General features: G+C 42.3%; 1 pseudogene; it reads left to right on the top strand.

Moving 5' to 3' along the window:
- Positions 1-6,080: 6,080 nt before the first annotated feature.
- Positions 6,081-6,300, top strand: LOC115830829 (annotated as a pseudogene).
- Positions 6,301-19,730: the final 13,430 nt, after the last annotated feature.

The raw sequence follows: 19,730 nt of genomic DNA, 5'->3' as shown, positions 1-19,730 counted from the left end.
TCTGGGCTCTACAGAGACCTGGGGTGGCAGACAGGCCAGGCTGCCCAGGCGCTGGGGCACACTATCTCCTGGACCAATTGCTGGCTCTGGGTTCACTTTTCCTTGCCATCATATGACCAGAGACAAGATCAAGGCAGAACAGATGTTGGACCTTCCTAGAGGCTCTCTCTAAAATCAAAGGGGACTTCCTCTTACTGACCCCATCTATCTCAGTAAGAGAAGGAGCAGTTGATCCTCTCTGGTTCCCAAACATCAGTATTTTGGCTAGAAAAACACCAATTTATATTCAGTAATCCAGGCATTTTAAGTGACAATTTAACCTTCCATGTTCGAGGATGGATTTTTTTTGTTTCATTTATAAAAATTCATTATTGAATAGAGAGAGGCTCTTTGTTGTTTGAAGGGTATATTAATTTCCTGTTACTGCTATAACATTAGCACCCACTTAGAGGCTTTGAAGGACACAAATGCATTGTCTTACAATTCTAGAGGCCAGAAGTCAGACATTGATCATCCTGGGCTAAAATCAAGGCGTCAGCAGGACTGTGTCCTCCTGGAGGCTCTAGGAAAGAATCTTTCTCTGCTTTTTCCAGCTCCTTGTGGTCCCTTTCCCCATTTTCAAAGCCAGCGGTGGAGCATCTTCAAATCTCTCTCTCATTTTGACCTCCTCTTCTACTTCCCTCTCCCACCTTAAAGGACCCTAATAATTACATTAGACTTGCTTCAGTAATCCAAAATAATTTCCTGATCATAAGGTCAGTTGATTAGCAACTTAATTCTTTCTGCGACCGTCATTCCCCCTTGCCATGTCACATGATATACTCACAGGTTCAGGGGATTAGGATGCGGATATTGTTGGGGGGGTCATCATTCTACCTACCACAGGGAGTATACAACATCTTGGTTTGGCTCCTAAGCAAATGATGACCCTGCCTACCTACCTACAGATGAGCCTTCAAACTTCAAAAGAGGGTCTTGGGCCCCAGACAAGGAGCAAGACTTCCTAACACTATCAGGGCATTTTCTGGTAACAATAGTCAGAGTGGTTAGGAATCAGCTTTGATGATATTTAGGTGACTAAGGTAGCATGATCAGAACCCAGATAAGTATTTTGTCCTTGGACAAAAAGTAGGTCTGTGTCTACTCAAAGCAGTCAGGAAGGAGGAGGCCAGAGCTTGAGTTCTGAGGCCGTCTGAGCATCAAAGTTAGAAAAGCAAAGTTCGAACACGAAATCCATGTGGCAAAAGTAGGGCTGACACTGTGAGACCAAATCCCTGGCAGAAGCCAAGGGCAACGAGAGTGAAACTGGAATTTAGCATCCAAAACTGAGCCCACTGAGCTAACGCACTGCTGTGTGCCCTATTTGCCAACTGCCCTTATGGTGTTGGGCAAGTCAGCCTGGCTTAAGGATACAGGGTTTGGCTGACATCATTTTTCTCAGAGATGACATTGGAACTACATTATTCTTTTGATTCATTTTTGTTGTCTCCCCAAAATTAAAGAAGCTCAGTGGTTAGAAGATGACCATGCCCATTAGTAATCCTGATGTGGAAGTGGCATTTGGACCTCCTGGCTGGACTCTCTTCCCCACCAGCTCCAGCATCTTTGCAGGTTACCAAAGTGTTTACAAGCTGAAGAGAAATAAAATAAAAACCTGGCATCTTAATGCATGCCACTCACACCTTTTCAAACAACTTCATATTTCATGGAGTCCCCCTTCATCCAGGTATCATAGCGCATTTTCTTCGCTGCAATAACGGAATTACATCGGTGAAGGAAACAGAATACTATCAGAGTGATATAGGAAAACCTCCATTTTTTTCCACTGTGGCTCAGAAAAAAGAGGGTTAGCGTTCAGCCTCTGACTAATGTGCTTCCTAGATTTGAGGAGCAACACAAACCTCAGCTGATTTCGTGGTAAAGTGTTATTTAAGTCCATGTCTTTTTTATTGAGGATACAAAGAGCTCTAATATTTAGCCATAATTTCTAAGATGATGCAAGCAAGGGAAAATTGAATGGAAGGAAAGCAAACCCAAATAAATAAAGGGTATTGCACACCAGATATGAGCCTGTGTGTTTCACATGCTTTTTTGTGCACCCTTCACACTAATCCTAGGAGATGGTGATTATTCTACCCATTTTAAGTGAGCACCTGAAGCTCACACAGAGTATAAATGACTTGCCCAAGGTGATTTTTAAAGCACATGCCTACAGGCTTAAAATTTCTTTACATTTTAGCTAGTAAGAGATAAGACTAAAATACACACTTAAATCTCTCTGATCCCCCATAACTTTTCCTCTATTACATAATTCTTCTACATATTATTATTACTTTGTTAGTTTTCTAACCAGATTCCACAGCAAAATTCTGAATATCCTCAATGGTGGCTTTAGCGCAAATACAAGAGACGTGTTAAAATTATTGGTGGACTTCCAAAAGGATAGGGCTTGGCTGGTAGTGAGAGGAAACGTGGCTCTGAGAAGCAGCATTGGGGAAATGGGGGAGATTAGGGGTCCTGGTGGGAGAAGGAGAAAGGGGAGCCGTCTGGAGCAGTAGAAGGAGGATTGAACTTGGCTCCGGATTTGATGAGGCATCAGGGACTAAAACAAAAGGATCAATGCAATGGCTTTATAACTTTTATATTCTGATGCAGCAGCTGAAATCCTAAAAATGCATCTATCCTAAGGGATAATTTAGAAAATATATAAGCACACACATATACACAAAAATGTTCATTGCAACATATATTTATAAAGATTTAGAAACATCATACAAGTCCAAGAGTATAGACATAAATTAGCAAATCTTTATACTTTTCCATCATGCCATGTTCTATTTTAAATGTATAATTTGTATGTATTTAAATAAAGAAAAATGCTTATAAGATTCACTTTTAAAAATCAGAAAATAGAGAAGCAGGGAAAAAAATCTTCACAAAATATATACGAAAGATAGTGTCTTGGGCTGTGGAAAGAACAGGCTTCTGCTGCTGTGAGTCCCTCCTTACCTGCAGAGAGAGACTGATCCCCTGAACCAGCTTCCACAACACAGCACTTATCTCCCAGCCACTAAGACGGGCAGGCCTGGAAACTTGGCCCAGCATTCCTGAGCTTCCAGCGGAGCAAGACCAGCCACCAGCCCCTCTTCCCAGCCGCTATACCTCAGACTTCTGCCTTCTCCAGCTCAGAAAGTGAGGCCACCACCCACTCAATTGCTCAGCCTGAAAGCCTCCAAGTCATCCTTGATTCCCTTCATAGCTCACATGCAATCCATCAGCAAATGCTATTAGCCCTACCTCTGCAATACATCCCAAACCTAACCCCTTCTCATGGTCCCCACTTCTCACACTTGCACCACTGCAATGGCCTCTGGACATATCTCTGTCTGCTGTTCTGGCCCCCTCCCCCTCCAACCATCCACTCTCACCACAGCTAGAGTGAGCTTTACACAAAAGAATTGGGAGGCCGAGGTGGGTGGATCACTTGAGGTCAGGAGATGGAGGCCATCCTGGATAACATGGTGAAACCCTGTCTCTACTAAGAATATAAAAAATTAGCAGGTATGGTGGCACGCACCTGTAGTCCCAGCTACTCGGGAGGCTGAGGCAGGAGAATCACTTGAACCTGGGAGGTGGAGGTTGCAGTGAGCTGAGATCCCACCACTGGACTCTAGCCTGGGCAACAGAGTGAGACTCCGTCTCAAAAAAAAAAAAGGAATTATAATTAGCTACCAGGTATATGAAAATATGCTGAATCTCAATGAAGACCGACACACCTTCAAATTAAAGTAACACTGTCCAATGGAGTAATGGCATATAGGAAACACTCAAGAAATATGCATCACAGACATGAAAAACTACATGTTCATCTACCAAATGGACAAAGATTTTTAAACTGAAAATTTCCAGAATTGAAAGGGCCCAAATAATCACACCTTTTTCACTTCTAGTGAAATTGTGATTTTTTTTAAGTCTCAAAATATCCTGTAACTTCAAATCTAAAATTTTAACCTAAGGATTTAATTAAGGAAATAAGCAAAATGGTATCTTCCGCATCTTTTCGACAACAGGCTTAGACATTGAGAAATGAAAAAATTATTTTTTTCATTATGTCTTGTTTGCTCATTCCTTTATCCTTTCTGGCTGCCTTTGGGAGGAGAAGAAGGACATGTATTTTCTCCCAGGAGGCCTTTGTCCTAGGACACTTGATGTGAATCCTGGCTGCATTTAAAATAATCTAGAAAGTTGAAATATATACCTATTACCAGGCTGTATCCCCAGAGATTCCAATTTCATTTGGCCTAGGGTGGGGCCCAGACAGGGTATTTTTTTAAGTCTCTGGGGGATTCTCACAGCAGCCAGGCTAAGAGGGACAGGCCTGGGGGCCCCTCCTCCTCCAGGGAAACAGGGCTCCTCCCTTCTCCACATTGCAGGTTTCTGACAGGAGCCTCCCGGAGGTGACCAGACCCTAGATGGACACAGCTGCATGGGAACCTAAAAAAGGCTGGAACCTAAGCCCTCTACCTTGAGAACAACCATGAGGAGTCCTGTGGCCAGGCCAGCAGTTGACAGGGAATGTCCCTACAATTAGCTTGCTGTGAACTTACTTAGACAACAGTGCCAAAAAAATAGGCCGAGTACCTGGGCTCCACCCGCAGTAGTGGAGGTGGTGCCTAGAGAAAGCTCATGATCCCAGGCCTCTCCCAGCCATGTTCTTGAGCTCATAAGATTCCAGGTCCCAGATTAATTCAAAGATAATTGATGAAGTCACAAAAAGTCACTCATTCATTCAGCAAATATTTATTCAGCATTTACTATGTACCAGGCACTGATCTAAACACTGGAGATACATCAGCAAATAAAAGACCACAGCTCCATCACTGGGCAGAGGTTACAGGCAAAGTCATCAATCAACACAATGAAGCTGTGTTGGCTTGGCCTAAAAAGGCAGGACATCTTGAAACGGGGTTGGGAGTACCAAAGGTCATAGGTGAATTCAAAGATTTCCTGACTTGTGATTAGGCTTTGTTTAAAAACTTGGGGCCAGTCAAAAGGAATCTTGAGCTCTGGCCTGTGGGCATGACTTCCTCTGGGCACGACTTCCTCTGGGCACCTCAGGAAGAAATTTAGAATAACTGGCAGGCAGAGTTCAGTCCTCATTCCCCCTTATCTGAGGTCTACAGGCTGGCAGATGGCATTTTCCATTTGCTGGGGGTCCAGGTTTACAAAAAACAACTCAAAGACATATGTAAAGATGTTATCTTTAGTTTCTATAGGGAACCAAAGAGTGTGTGGCTCTAGCTTCCTTGGCTGTTGTTTAAAATTACTATTGGCCAGGCACAGTGGCTCATGCCTGTAATCCCAGCACTTTGGGAGGCCGGGGTGGGCAGGTCACCTGAGGTTGGGAGTTCGAGACCAGCCTGACCAACATGGAGAAACCCCGTCTCTACTAAAAATACAAAATTAGCCAGGCATGGTGGCACATCCCTGTAATCCCAGCTACTTGGGAGGCTGAGGCAGGAGAATCACTTGAACCTGGGAGGCAGAGGTTGTGGTGAGCTGAGATCGTGCCATTGTACTCCAGCCTGGGCAACAAGAGTGAAACTCTGTCTTAAAAAAAAAAAGCTACTATTTACCTTCTTACTTATCAGGTTGCTCATTTACTTCTCAAGGTGAGGTAGGTGCCTAGAATTAGGAAGTAGGATTTATTTCTATGCTTGAGGGCCTTGGCAGACCCTCAGAGGGAGCCCTGCTCCATCTCAAGACTGAGCACTAATGGTTTAGTGGAAGTGGGAAAAATCAGGCAGGACATTACTGAAGTAACCTGAGGGAAAAGAGAACAGGGACTGAGCCCCAAGTGGTGGCAGAGGAATTGTTAAGAAGTGAGCAGGTTTGGATGCATTCCGAGGTTAGAGCCAGCATGTTGTTTTGACAAGTGTCAAAATGGGTGAGAGATAAACCCTGACTTCAAGGTTTTTGGAGTTTCATGTTTGACATTGGAATTTTCACCGTTTGTAATTCTTTAATACAAACTGGAACATTTCACCAACCCACGAATCGGCCTGGCCTTCGTGTGCACCATGCCAGGCTCCTCCGCCGTTGCCGCTATGAAGAAAGTGGTTCAGCAGCTCCCGCTGGAGGCCGGCCTCAACCACGCTCAAATGCGTGAAAGTTTCCCAGGCAGCTGCAGACTTAAAACAATTCGGTGTGCAGAATGCTCAACATGACCCTCTGCTGACTGGAGTATCTTCAAGTACAAATCCCTTCAGACCCCAGAAAGTCTGTTCCTTCTCGCAGTAAAACGAACCTTTCAAAGGTTTCCCAAACTGCTTCTTATGATCCAGTGAATATTCAAGAGAGCTAAATTTGAAACCTGTACAAAAGCTTATCCCTGTAACATATGTGCCATAATATACAAAATTCTACTTTTGTCAGTCCTTAACATCTACCTCTCTGAATTTTCATGAATTCCTATTTCACAGGGGTCATTGTTTTATAAGCACTGGCAGCAGCATACAATAAAACTTAGTATGAAAAAAAAAGAACTGGAACATTTCTCGCATCCTGAATATTCCAGTGCAATTCTTATCTATTAGATTCGGGGCATTTCATTAAGGGATTGCTAAGACTCTCCTCGCAGCCCTGAGAACTAATTACAGTCGCCAGCTGTGTGACCAGCAGGAAGGAGACCCTGCTGGAGAGAGGGTGAGGGAGGTGGGAAGGGCTGGATGGGATAAATAGAGATCAAGGAGGAAAGGCACATCGTAACATTTCCAATGAAGGAACAAGGAAATCACAAGCCCAAGTCTTTTTTTTTTTCTTTTGAGAGAGTCTCGCTCTGTTGCCCAGGCTGGTGGGCAGTGGTGCAATCTCAGCTCACTGCGACCTCTGCCTCCTGGGTTCAAGCGATTCTCCTGCCTCTGCCTCCCAAGTAGCTGAGATTACAGGCGCCCGCCACCATGCCCAGCTAATTTTTGTATTTTTAGTGGAGACGAGGTTTCCCTGTCTTGGCCAGGCTAGTCTCAAAATCCTGACCTCGGGTGATCCACCTGCCTCGGCCTCCCAAAGTGCCAAGTCTTTATTGTAAACCATCACTGGCTGCCTGAATTCTAAAATTCTTAGGACTTAAGAAGCAACAAGCCATGACTGACTAATCAGTTGAAAAAAAAAAACAGGTCAAGATGGACCCATCCTGAGGCTCAATCCCAAATGCCAGTCTCCTTTCTGTACCCTCAAGTGCACCTGTTTGGCTTGAAAACAAATTCCCTCTATTTGGCCTCAAGCTAAGCTAACCGAGCAAACAATTCCTTCTACCCAGGCCTCTGCTTTGTTCCAGGGCTTGTGTTTTACTGGGGCCATGGCCCTGGATACAGCCTCAGGGGTGAGATTTTTCCTTCTCATGAAGGAAGCAGTGTTGAAAGCAAAGTATTTGATTCCTGTTCTTGAGGCCTAAACATTTAACTGTAAAGTATGTAAACTGTGTTCTGGAATTCTGGCTGTGGTATGTATCAAGCTATGAAAACAACATGCCATCTCATCTCTCCACGTAACACAGAGGTACAGAGAGGCTGAGATAAAGAAACACATAAATAGGTGGTTAGCTGCGATATTAAAATAAGGGAACCACTGGGAGAATTTCTGTGCTGCTGGAAATTAGAGCTGCCATTGTATAAAAGCTGCATACATTTTGACTTGATATCACCATCAGTTAAGCAGTGGTTATAATATTTTGTCCCTGGAAATGTATAAAGTTAAGATACTACTTGTTTTTCCAGGAGACAGCTTTCTGAAAAATGTTAAAGCAGATTTTCATAAATAAATTATTAGGCACACCTCTATTTTTTTCTATAGCAATTATCACTTTTTACCATAATAGATGTACTTATTTACTTAATTTTTGCACTTACTATTTATTGACTCTTTTATATAAATTTACATAATTTACTTATTTGGTGCATTTATTGATTATTGACTCTTTACTACAATGTGTAGTTCTTTGAGGCAAATGGAGATCGGTGCATGTGGTGGGTGTTGCTGGTGCTGTGGTTGTTGGCCCAGGACACAGCTAAAAACTCAACCCAGGTCTTCCTGGCTCCACATCTGGAGCTCTATTTTCTCTCCAGCTCTATGGCCGTGCAGGCGTAGGGCGCCAACCCTAATTCTTTATTACCCGAAAGGTGTTACAGGACTATTTAATTCACAAACAGGGAAGAGATTCTCCCTTTACCAAGCCTCTTCTATTGCAGTTCTCGGTTGCTGTGATGTTCTCCATGCAGACATGCCCTGATCTACTATTTCAACCTTAACATTTCTCAACCACTAAGACATTTTAGTTTAGTTTTGAATCCCAAGCACCCAGGACACTGGGATAATGATCAAGGAGGAAAGGCAAGTGCTAATCTTTCTAATGAAGGAACAAGAAAACAAAAGCCCAAACCTTTACTGTAAATCATTACAGGGTGCCCAAATCGAACACAAAATGTAATTTTACATTTTATGTAAAATTGAGTGCTATTTTTGAATATCACTGGGTGCTTGGAATTCAAATGTAAACCAAACCCCTGCATTAATTGCCCATAGAAATTGATCCTGTAATCAATATCCCTCTGAAAATTTACACTAGATCTCTAGCTTTATGTTTTGAATCAATCTCACATTGAACTCACAACCTGACACCAATTTCTGGTGTTTGTCTTTAAGATAAGCAGGCATAGGGCCTATACTACTCCAGGTCTCCAGAGTTTTTATGAAAAGCGTCTTATCTTACATGTACTGTAAGTGAACAGGTGCTCGCATCCCTTAGGGCACCGGGAAAAGGATCCTTGAGTGCAAAATGTCACAGGTTGCACAAATCCCATTGTCATTTCAAGGAGACTCCTCACTACATTCCTAACCAGAAAGCCAAACTGAATTATTATAGAATTCTGGAATAAACCTCCTAATCCTTTCACAAATCTCTGTCAATCTGCTTCCATCTGACCACACTGGTAAATGATCCACCCATGTGAAGACTCTTACTCAGACAAATCATTGGAGATTTTTAGTCATAGTATAATTTATGTGCCAAGTCAAAATATCTATCTGGAAAATATAAGAAAAAGTCAATATAACGAAAAGCTTTCCCTTGTCTCTTTCTTGAAATTCTTCTCTAGCTTAACCCAATTTCCTAAGTCACTTAGAGGCCTTTAAACAAAATGAAATCTTAATGATGTCTCTGCCATGAATAATTAATTGTTGGTATACAATCTTCTCAACAAAATCCATTCTCATTAGATTAGAGGTTTCCGCAAGATACATGAGTTCATTATGGACATTTTTACATCCTTCTTGTATCTTTCTTTCTTTGTCCATTTTATCTGTGCTGTGATCTGAGATTCCATCACCCTGACAGCCTTCCAAAGAGAAGCAGTGGTCAGGCAATTAAAGACCTTTGAGAAGTGGTAAGGTCTTCCTGCTTCAAAACATGGCAGCATAACTGGAGAGGAAACAATGAACAGTGAAGGCTTGAACTGACCATGGTGGTTTGGTCTTTCAGTGGGAAAGAGGAGGATCTAGGGAAGACAGGCTTACCTGTCCTCTTAGAAACTTCTCCATCTATCGGTCTTCTGTCTCATGAAAAAGCCTTGAAGACCAGAAAGTCCTGGGAAGAAAGGAACATTGCACCAACCGAACCTCTTGTGTTTTCTTTTCAGATGCTGAAATGCAAGGTCATAGACACAATGGAGAGACTTTAGAGGCCATTTCCTGCTCATTGGACAAATAGCTGGCCACTGCCATGAGTTACAGGTCTAGCCACTGTGCTTTTAAGAACTTTGTCCCCATCCCCTTCCCAATCCCTCCTTTTCATTATTCCCTCCTCCATCCTCACATACAAATGTGTTCAATTGTTCCAACTGTATTGCTGAACCAAGTCAGATTTATTAAATCTGTGTTTGAATTTAAAAGCCTAATCTGGAAGAAGAAAAGAATCTCATATACAACTTCAAACACGTTTGAATTTTTCCTCCTAGACATAAAGTATATACATTGGATAATGCCTAAATTACTGCATTTTAAAGTAATGATTCAAAGAACAGTTAAGCATAGGACAGGCTTTGCAGATGTCAGGCACAGAGTTCTTTGTTTCATACATTTTTTACATTGCTATAATCACCCAAGAGACACAATCCTGTATCTTGTTCTTGTTCATCTGTCATGTGCATTTTTGAGGTTATAACATTGTTTCTACAAACATCATTTAGAAATACGGCATGGCACTCCATTGAGTTGATACACTCTATTTCGATAAACCATGGCCTTTTCTTTCCATTTTCTAACTACTGTTAATGATGGTGCAATAAGCATCCTTCTGTAAAAAGCTTTTCCAATATTTAGGATTATTTCCTTAGATTCAGCTCTTCAAAGTGGAACTGCTGGATAAAGGAGAATACTTACGTTTTTGAGATATGCTGTGAAATAGCTTTTCCAAACCACTCTTTCACTTTATGTCCCCACATATACTGTCAGCTGGACCAAAGTGAAAAAGATTAATGAACTTGCAATTTCAGGTGGTAACAATGTACATAAGAGACTGACTTTAAATATTTACTATGAAATGTACAGTACATACAGAAAAGTATATAAAAATTATGTGGTTTAAAGAATAATAATGGCCAGGCACAGTGGTTCACGCCTGTAATCCCAGCACTTTGGGAAGCCCAGGGTGGGCGGATCACCTGAGGTCAGGCATTCAAGACCAGCCTGGCCAACTTGGAGAAACCCCGTCTCTACTAAAAATGCAAAAATAAGCCAGGCATGGTGACACATGCCTGTAATCTCAGCTACTCTGGAGGCTGAGACAGGAGAACCGCTTGAACCCAGAAGGCAGAGGTTCCAGTGAGCCAAGATCGTGCCACTGCACTCCAGCCTGGGTGACAGAGCGAGACTTTGTCTCAAATAATAATAATAATTATTATAAAATTAACACCCATGTACCCACTATCCAGTTTAAGAAATAGAATATTATGACCACATTAGCAGCCCCACTTGTGCCTGCATTAGTGTATCACAGCAGCTACAGACAGATCTCAAAATGTCATTGATGTAAAACACACGCACGCATACGTTGATGTCCCTCTCACATCACAGTCCATGCAGGTTCAGGAGATGTTCTTGGCACCTCCAACAGTAATTTAAGACCCTGGCTCTGGCCCCATTAAAACACAAGCTCTGGAACAAATTTAAGACTGTTAAGAGTCTTAACAGTAATTTAAGACTCATCATTTCACCACCTTGGAATTTTTGCTTTTAGTTAAGCAGAATAAATAAGAGAGGACACAGAGAAAGGACACAGAGAACTTACATCTGCTTTTAACTGCCTTTCTCAAGGAGTGACTTCTTCGGTAAGAGCTGCCTTCTTCAGTAAGAGCTGCCACACGGCCTCGACTTAACTCTAAAGGGGGTTGGAAATGTGGCCTTCTTTTATGTCTGAACAACACTGTCCATCACACATTGCCTCTGCCACAGTGTCCTTATCCCCGACAGATAACCTCTTCCTGCCTTCTGTGTTAGTCAATCCTTTGCTTTTCTTTAAATAGTGTTGTAAAAATTGCCTAGGAAGCACAAGTCTGTGTAAGAGAAGAAAAATATCACGCTATTCTACAAGGGTTCCCAACAGAAAAGAAGGTGGCAAAATGGGCATCACAGGCTGGCTTCCGCTTCCCTGAGAATCTATGAGAGCCCTTTCTAGGGATGTCTGCAGGCAAGGTTATGGCTGAGTCATGGAAACCATAAATTAACACAGCTGGGCCATCAGCCAGAACTATAATTTGAACCACCTACTAGACACCTGTCAGAAAGAGCTTTGGAGGGAGGAGGCTGCTCTGTATTTTCTTCTAAATTCGCAGCGCTCCTCTGTCAGCCCTCAGGAGGAGTTCAGAGCTACCCCAAGCATCAAGGGGAGAGCAGCAGCTTTAATAGCACTGAGCCAAGAGAAGAATCAGGACCAGCCTCCCCCAGGCATGCTCCCTCGGGTCTCACAGATGGCACTAAGACAGCAGGGATCTTGCGATGATGGCCCTCAACTCACAGGGGCTGCCTTCCAGCTCCGCTGTTGGCCACCAGCCTGGGAGCTCCCTTCATCATCAGCCTGTGGGTTTCCCTCACCTCTCCCCTGCTTTGAATCTCCAGATTCCAGTGCCCCCAGTTCTTTCTTCCTTGGTTTACTCTTTATCATTTGTTATTCTTTGAACATAGGGAGCTTTCGTTATTTTAAAGTTGTAACTCATAACTCCAATGTCTGGAGTCCTGAAGGCCTTTTCTATTGTCTGTTCTTCCTGCCGGAAACATACCGTCCAGCAGCTTCTTAAGAAACGGTGTGTGACAGGTACGTTTTTTGAGAAAATACATACGCATTTTTGAGTTTGCAACATATTTTTTACAATCATCATAGAATGGCAGCATGATATTCCATCAAGAGTACTATGGTTTCACTGTGCCCCCACCCAAATCTCATCTTGGATTGTAATCCCCATAATCCCCATGTGTCGTGGGAGGGACCCAGTGGGAAGTAATTGAATCACGGGGCGGTTTCCCCATGCTGTTCTCATGATAGTGAGTTCTCACGAGATCTGACGGTTTTATAAGTGTCTGGCATTTCTCCTGCTGGCTCTCATTGTCTCTCCTGCTGCTCTGTGAAGAGGTGCCTTCCACCATGATTGTAAGTTTCCTGAGGCCTCCCCAGGCATGCAGAACTGTGAGTCAATTAAATCTCTTTTCTTTATAAATTACCCAGTCTCGGGTATTTCCTTGTAGCAATCTGAAAATCGACTAACACAGAGTGGATACATCCTATTTCACCATACCATGCCCTTTTAAAAGATATTTTGTATTGTTTTCCATTTTTCACTACTATTAGTAAAGCTGCAATGAGCATCCTTCCACATATGGATGCCCTCCATGAACAAGGTAACCTGGTGGGCACTATGGAAAAGAGTAAGGACACAGTTTAGTGGGCACAAAACAAGAAAATGACAGCAAAGGGAAGCAAGTATATGTCTACACACACACACACACACGCATGCATGCCTAACAGAGAAACATGTGATTATGTTTTCCTAAGAGTCTGGGGTACAAAATGCCCTCCCACAAAAACTAAAGTTCTCTGAGGTCTTTGTGTGTGACTTAATTACACATGCTAATTTTCCATTTTAATCCATAATTATCTATGGTGGTTTTGACATTGAATAACAACCTTTTAAATTACTTACCAGTTACCTCATCTGTGGCACCAATTTTAGTTGCTACTTCTCTGAAACCTCCACATCCATGCCCTGTACAATCCATCTCTCAGGTTCCAGTCTGGCATCCAAACCTGGATCCCTCCTCCTGGAAGTCTGTCTTCTGCTGTTCCTCCCTTTTGCCTCCAACTCATCATATTTAGAACTGAACACAGCATCCCCGATCCACACAGATCTGCCTCTAACCCTTATTCCAGCCTAGGATATGAAGATTCTATTTCCATTATAAATCTACCAGATATAGCCAATTTAATGAGGTGGAAGACTTTTATTCTCTGGAGGTTTCTCACAAAAAAATCAGTGAAGATGGCTAAAATATTACCAAGGGACTGCTGCCCTCTGCCCTTTGACAGGAGTAAGTGAGGACTCTTCGTCATTCTAGAGGGGCTCAGAGTACCCAGAGGGCCCAGAAGCCCCAGGAGTGACTGGTATGGGAAAGAAGAATGGAGGGAAGTACAGGATGACGGGAAAAAAGAGAGAGTCAAACGCTTCTCTATGAACAGAACTTTGTAAAAGGACTGGGCTAAAAGGAACCCAGTCTTTTATTCAAACTACTTTGCATTACTTAACTGAACCTCAGTTTCCTCAGTTGTAAAACAGTAATAACAGCTGTCCACCTTGAAGACATGTTATTGTTTAATTCTTACATTTAATAAATATTTCTAGAATATTATCTGTAGAGTTGGTGCTAAGGATATCACAAAAACAGGACATAGTTCCTGCCTTCAGGGTCCCTGTGGTCTGCTTGTAAGAGAGACCCAAGGAAAGAGGCAATCACAGAATAGTAGAATAAGTGTTTCCCAGGTATGTACAAAATGAGATCGTGACTTTATAGTGCTTAGCAAATGTTAGAGTGTTGTAAAAATTTTGGCTTTATTAGTACTGGGCACTCCTGATCCTATTCAGGAGTCTCTAACTACTCTTGCTCTGTTCCTCCCCACCAAACCATGAAGCAGAAGGCCAGCCTTGGTACCCACAGCCTCTTCTAAAGACAACTGATGCTAAAGCCTCTGCTGAAGGGGCAGGACCAAATGAGCCCGGCAACTGATCCCACCTCACTCTCAGGCAGCAAGTGATGGAACTGCGTTGACACTAAGCCGAGGTAACCTGTCGATACACTGACTTTTGACACATAATATTGTCTAGCAAGAAACTTTGTGTTGAGCCAGTCAGGTTCCTTCTTTTGAGAATTTTAACCAGGAAACACAGTAGGAATCCAGCTGTCAACAACAGGGCTGAAACTGGAAAAATGCATAGAACCAAGACATGAGGCAGAAATGGGAGGATGAAGGATCATAGCAGGCAGCGTTTACTAAGAAGCTATGAGTAGAGAAAAGTATACCAAGCAGAGGGAAAGACTGAAAACATCTGTAGTGAGAGGATTGTGGAAAAGATGCACAAAGAAAACTGATGCTGGCCAGGTGTGGTGGCTCACGCCTGTAATCCCAGCACTTTGGGAGGCTAAGGCGGGTGGATTACCTGAGGTCAGGGGTTCGAGACCAGCCTGGCCAACATGGTGAAACCCCGTCTCTACTAAAAATACAAACATTCCCTGGGCATCGTGGTGTATGCCTGTAATCCCAGCTACTCAGGAGCCCATGGCAGGAGACTCACTTGAACCCAGGAGGTGGAGGTTGCAGTGAGCCAGGATCATGCCACTGCACTCCAGCCTGGGCAACAGAGAAAGACACCATCTCAAAAAAACAAAAAAAAAAAAAAAAGAAAAAAAAGAAAACTGACTCTATTATAGACACCTTAGGCCATGAGGGCAGCAACAGGGGGTATGGCTGGCCCTGCAGGTGACTTTCCACTTCCCCTGCTCCTTCCTCTTTTATTTATATTTTCCTACAAAAAAAAAAAAAATGAAACCTTACAAAGCCAAACTGAAAAGATGCCTTTGAGCACACAAAAATCATATTCACTCTAAAGTCTATTGACTGATTGAATTCTCAGATACATTTCTTCTTTCACTGTTTTTAAAATTACCATCTTCTATATGCAAAATCTAGAAGGAAAAATGCAATTAATTTTCATGACATAACGTAGTATTTTACTATTTGTTTGCAGGCCATCAACAAACTTCCCTTATGAGAAAATCCTAACTGTAATCAAGAAAGCAAATATCTCCCAAAAGCTCATTGGAGAAATGGCTGATTCTAGCACCGGAGCAGAAAATATACAAGATGAGCCTGGAACATCTTATTATGCCAGGAAACAAGCAAGTGCTCAAAAGAAAAGTCTCAATGATGGGGATAGATCAAAGGAACACAACATCACTAATTAGCATGGAAATGCAGATCAAAACCACAATGAAATATCATCTCACTCCAGTTAAAATGGCTATGATCAAAAAGACAGAAAATAACATGCTTGAGGCCATGGAGAAAGGGCAAGCTTGTACACATAGGTGAAAATATAAATTAGTATAGCCACTATGGAAAACAGTGTGGAGGTTCCTCAAAAAGCTAAAAATAGAGCCACCATATGATCCAGGAATCCTGCTACTGGGTATCTATCCAAAAGAAAGGAAACCAGTATACCAGAGATATCTGCACTCCCATATTTATTGCAGCACTATTCACAATAGCAAAAATGTAGAATCAACCTAAGTATCCATCAACAGATGAATGGATTAAAAAATGTGGCCTGTAGACACAATAAAGCACTATTCGGCCATGAAAAGGAATGAAATCTTGTCATTTGCAGCAACACGAATGAAACAGGAAAACATTATGTTAAATGAAATAAGTCAGGCACAGAAACACAAATGTCACATGTTCTCACTCTCATGGGAGAGCTAAAAAGTGGATCTCAAGAAGATAGTAGATTGGTGGTTACCAGAGGCCAGGAAAGGGTGAGGGGGAGGCAGGAAGAGAAGTTGGTTAATGGGTACAAAAATACAGTTAGATAAAAGAAATAAGTTCTCATGTTTGATAGCACAGTAGAATGACTATAGTTAACAAGAACTTACTGTGTATTTCAAAATAGCAAGAAAGGAAGATTTGGAATGTTCCCAATACAAAGAAATGATAAATTTGAGGAGATGGATATCCCAATTACCCTGATTTGAGTACACATTATATGCTCGGATCAAAATGACACATGTACCACATTAATATGTACAATTATTATATAGCAATTAAATAGGAACATAGGAGCCACCTGAAAGAGCTCCCAATGGCCAAAGCTAAAACAATTTTAGCAATAAAATTAAGTCATATTGGATTAACACCCAATGTATAAAATAAATATCCATGAGTCTATACTAACACAAATAAATGGATTGAATAAATAAATAATTGGGAGACAAGAGATAAATCCCTCCACAGAGAAGAATTCCAAATAATTTATGTAGATACTCCGTCCTCGAAGCAGTGAGGCATAACTCCCTGCTCCTTCTTGGCTGCACACAGTGACTTCCTTCCAAAGAGCTCAGTGTGGAAGGCAGGTGGGAATTACTTTACAGTGGAGAAACCTGACAAATACTACCAGGTGGCCAGGTGGTGAAGGTCAATATCATGTATTTATTTTTTGAGATGCAGTCTCGCTGTGTCACCCAGGCTGGAGTGCGGTGGCACAATCTTGGCCTACTGCAGTCCCCCCCTCCTGGGTTCAAGCAATTCTCCTGCCTCAGCCTCCTGAGCAGCCTGTCACCATGCCCAGCTAATTTTTATGGACCGCCACCATGCCCAGAGATACTATGTATTCTTGATATGATGTGATGAAAATAGCATATTACCCCTGTTGTCTTCCTCCTAAAAACACATAACCCCAGTTTAATCATGAGAAAAATATCAGACAAATCCCAAATCAAGAGACATCCTATAAAAATACTCCACCCATACTCCTCAAAAAAAAAAATATCAAGGACATCAAAAACAAAGAAGTCTGAGAAATTGTCACACTCTAGAGTAGCATAAATAGACATGACATCTAAATTTAATGTGATATCTTGGAATCTTGGAGGGGATTCTGGAACAGAAAAGAGACAATAGATAGACTAAGGAAATCTAAATAAAGTATAGACTTTAGTTAATCATGATGTATCAATATTGGTTCATTAATAGCAACAAATGTACCCTACTAAGGTAAGCTGATAATATAGGGGGAACTGGGTGCAGAGAATATGGTAACTCTGTATCATCTTTGCAATTTTTCTGAAACTCTAAAACTGTTCTAAAATTAAAAGTTCATTTTTGAAAGTTAAAGAAGTTAAAGAAAAATATCAAAAGCAGCATTAAGCAATTGGGGCCATCTTTATCTATATGTTTTTGTTTTAGACAGTAATGATTAGATCCCTGTAATAAAAGACAAGGTCTGGAAAAAAAAAATGTCTCCCAAGAAAATTGCTAAGTAGGGCGTTGGAATAAGGTGCTATCTCACTAAGCAAATACTATGGCCATAGAGGTGGATTGTCTGCTGATTTATTCTAAAGCAGAGGCTGTCAAAAATTTAAATAGCTCTTGCCCAAAATATAATGGTCTAATTCAACTACCAGGAGCCGCCTCTGGACACAGAGAGCGAGACAACAGAGCTCAATGCTTGACTCCTACAGGAACTTCATTCCTCTGTCTGGTGCCAACAGTACCCTTGAGTCACCTGTAAAAGTAGCCAGGCTTATTCTCTATATTTTTCTATATGTTTGAAATATTCCATAATAATGTTAAGAACATTTTTATAATTTTTATTAGCTTTCAATTTTAAATAATTTCAAACTTGATGAGGAAAGTTGCAAAAATAGCACAAAGAATTCCCACATACCCTTTACCCAGCGTCCCCAAATGTTAATACTCTGCATAGTTACAGTACAGTGATCAAAACCAAGAAATTAACATCGAAGCAGTACTATTAGCTCACCGACAGATTGCATCTAAAAGTTACCAATCGTCCCACTGAGCTCCTTTTTCTGGTTCAGGACCCACGATGCATTCACAGCTGCCATGTCTCCCGCCTCCTCCAGTCTGGGGCAGTTCCTCGGCCTTTCTTTGTCTTTCATGACCTTGACACTTTTGAAGAGTCAGTGTAAAATCATTTAAACCCATTGAGTTTATGACAATCTCCCTAAAATTGTTTTGAACTGAAGGAAGCTCTTCAGCGAGCTGCCAGGCCGTCAGGGAGCAACATTGTTACAGTTTCTCAAGCTGCACAACTCTGCAGCCTCTGCCACCCCCAGGGTGGCAGGAGGCGCATGGGAAAGTGGCACAACAAGGGCGGGACTGCACCTCACTGGGATTCTGGACAACCAGTATCCTGAGCACCTAACACGGCGCCAAGCTCCTACGTGCCTGGATACCTCCTCTACTCCTAGGAGCATCTGAGGAGGTGGGTAGGTGTGTGCTCCAATCCACTCGCTAGGGCTCGGTGGGACCAGGAGTTCACGGTTGTGTGAGCAAAACCCAGATGCCAGTACTGCACATCCTGGAGCCACCTGGAGGCTACAGTCTCCAGCTTTCTCAGGGCCCGAGAGTGTCCTGTCTTCCATGTTTTTTTCATGCTCTGGTAAGGTAGCATCCTTCCCTCCGGAGTCTCCAAGCCCTGAAGTAACCTTCCTCCAAGGGCCACCACGGAAGAGATGTGCCGTGTTACAGCACCATCTAGTGCTAAAAATAGTACAGTGCAGCCATAGCATCCCTGCCGCTCCAGTCACAGCTCCTGGGGGTGTAATTAATAATTTAGCAACCTGTCAAGATTTAACCAGTTGACTCTAATTTCACGGTGTAACAAGCCAGTGTGGTTTACCAAGGAAGAGGCATTGGAGTCAGATGAATCCCTTGTCTGCCCTTACCAATGTGCCTTGCTCTGTCTCTGACGGTCCAAACCTTATTTTCCTCAAGTTAAAATGGGACTAATACTGTATTCAACATTGTTATAATATACCTAGATAAGTCCTGGGGTGATAGAAAGTCCCAATAAGCATGTATTGCTGCTTCTCATCCTCCTCCTTACCCTCTTGTATACAGAGGATTTCCATGACAACCTGGAGCCATTAAAATGGAAGGGACTCTCCTCCATGAGGTGTGATGTTCATCCAAAGAGCCGGACAATCTATAAAACCCTGAGGCCACTCTATGGTTAGGAGCCGGATCTCGGAATCTGAATTGGCTTATTTTGAATACCAGCTCTGACGGTTGCTGGTTTTTCCATCTGTAAAATGGCGACGGTAGTGATGATGCCTGTCTCCTAAGGCTGTTGTGAGGATTAAATAAATTAATACCTACAAAGCACTTAGAAGGCAAGAATTTCATAAGCGTGAGCTATCATTAATAACATTTCTTAGCAATCTGGACCCAAAAAAGGCGGGAGGTGGGAGAAGGCTCAGAGCCACCATTTATTTGATTTATAAAAGAAAATGTTCCACTTCTTCTCCTTTTGAATAGTACTCTCTCATGTTTTCCCCTAAACACACACACACACACACACACACACACACACACACACGCACACACACGCACG

Source organism: Nomascus leucogenys, chromosome 17 (assembly GCF_006542625.1).
Source record: "Nomascus leucogenys isolate Asia chromosome 17, Asia_NLE_v1, whole genome shotgun sequence".
Classification (NCBI taxonomy): Eukaryota; Metazoa; Chordata; class Mammalia; order Primates; family Hylobatidae; genus Nomascus; species Nomascus leucogenys.
Note: the sequence above shows the minus strand (reverse complement) of the source record. Positions and strands in the feature narration are given on the sequence as shown.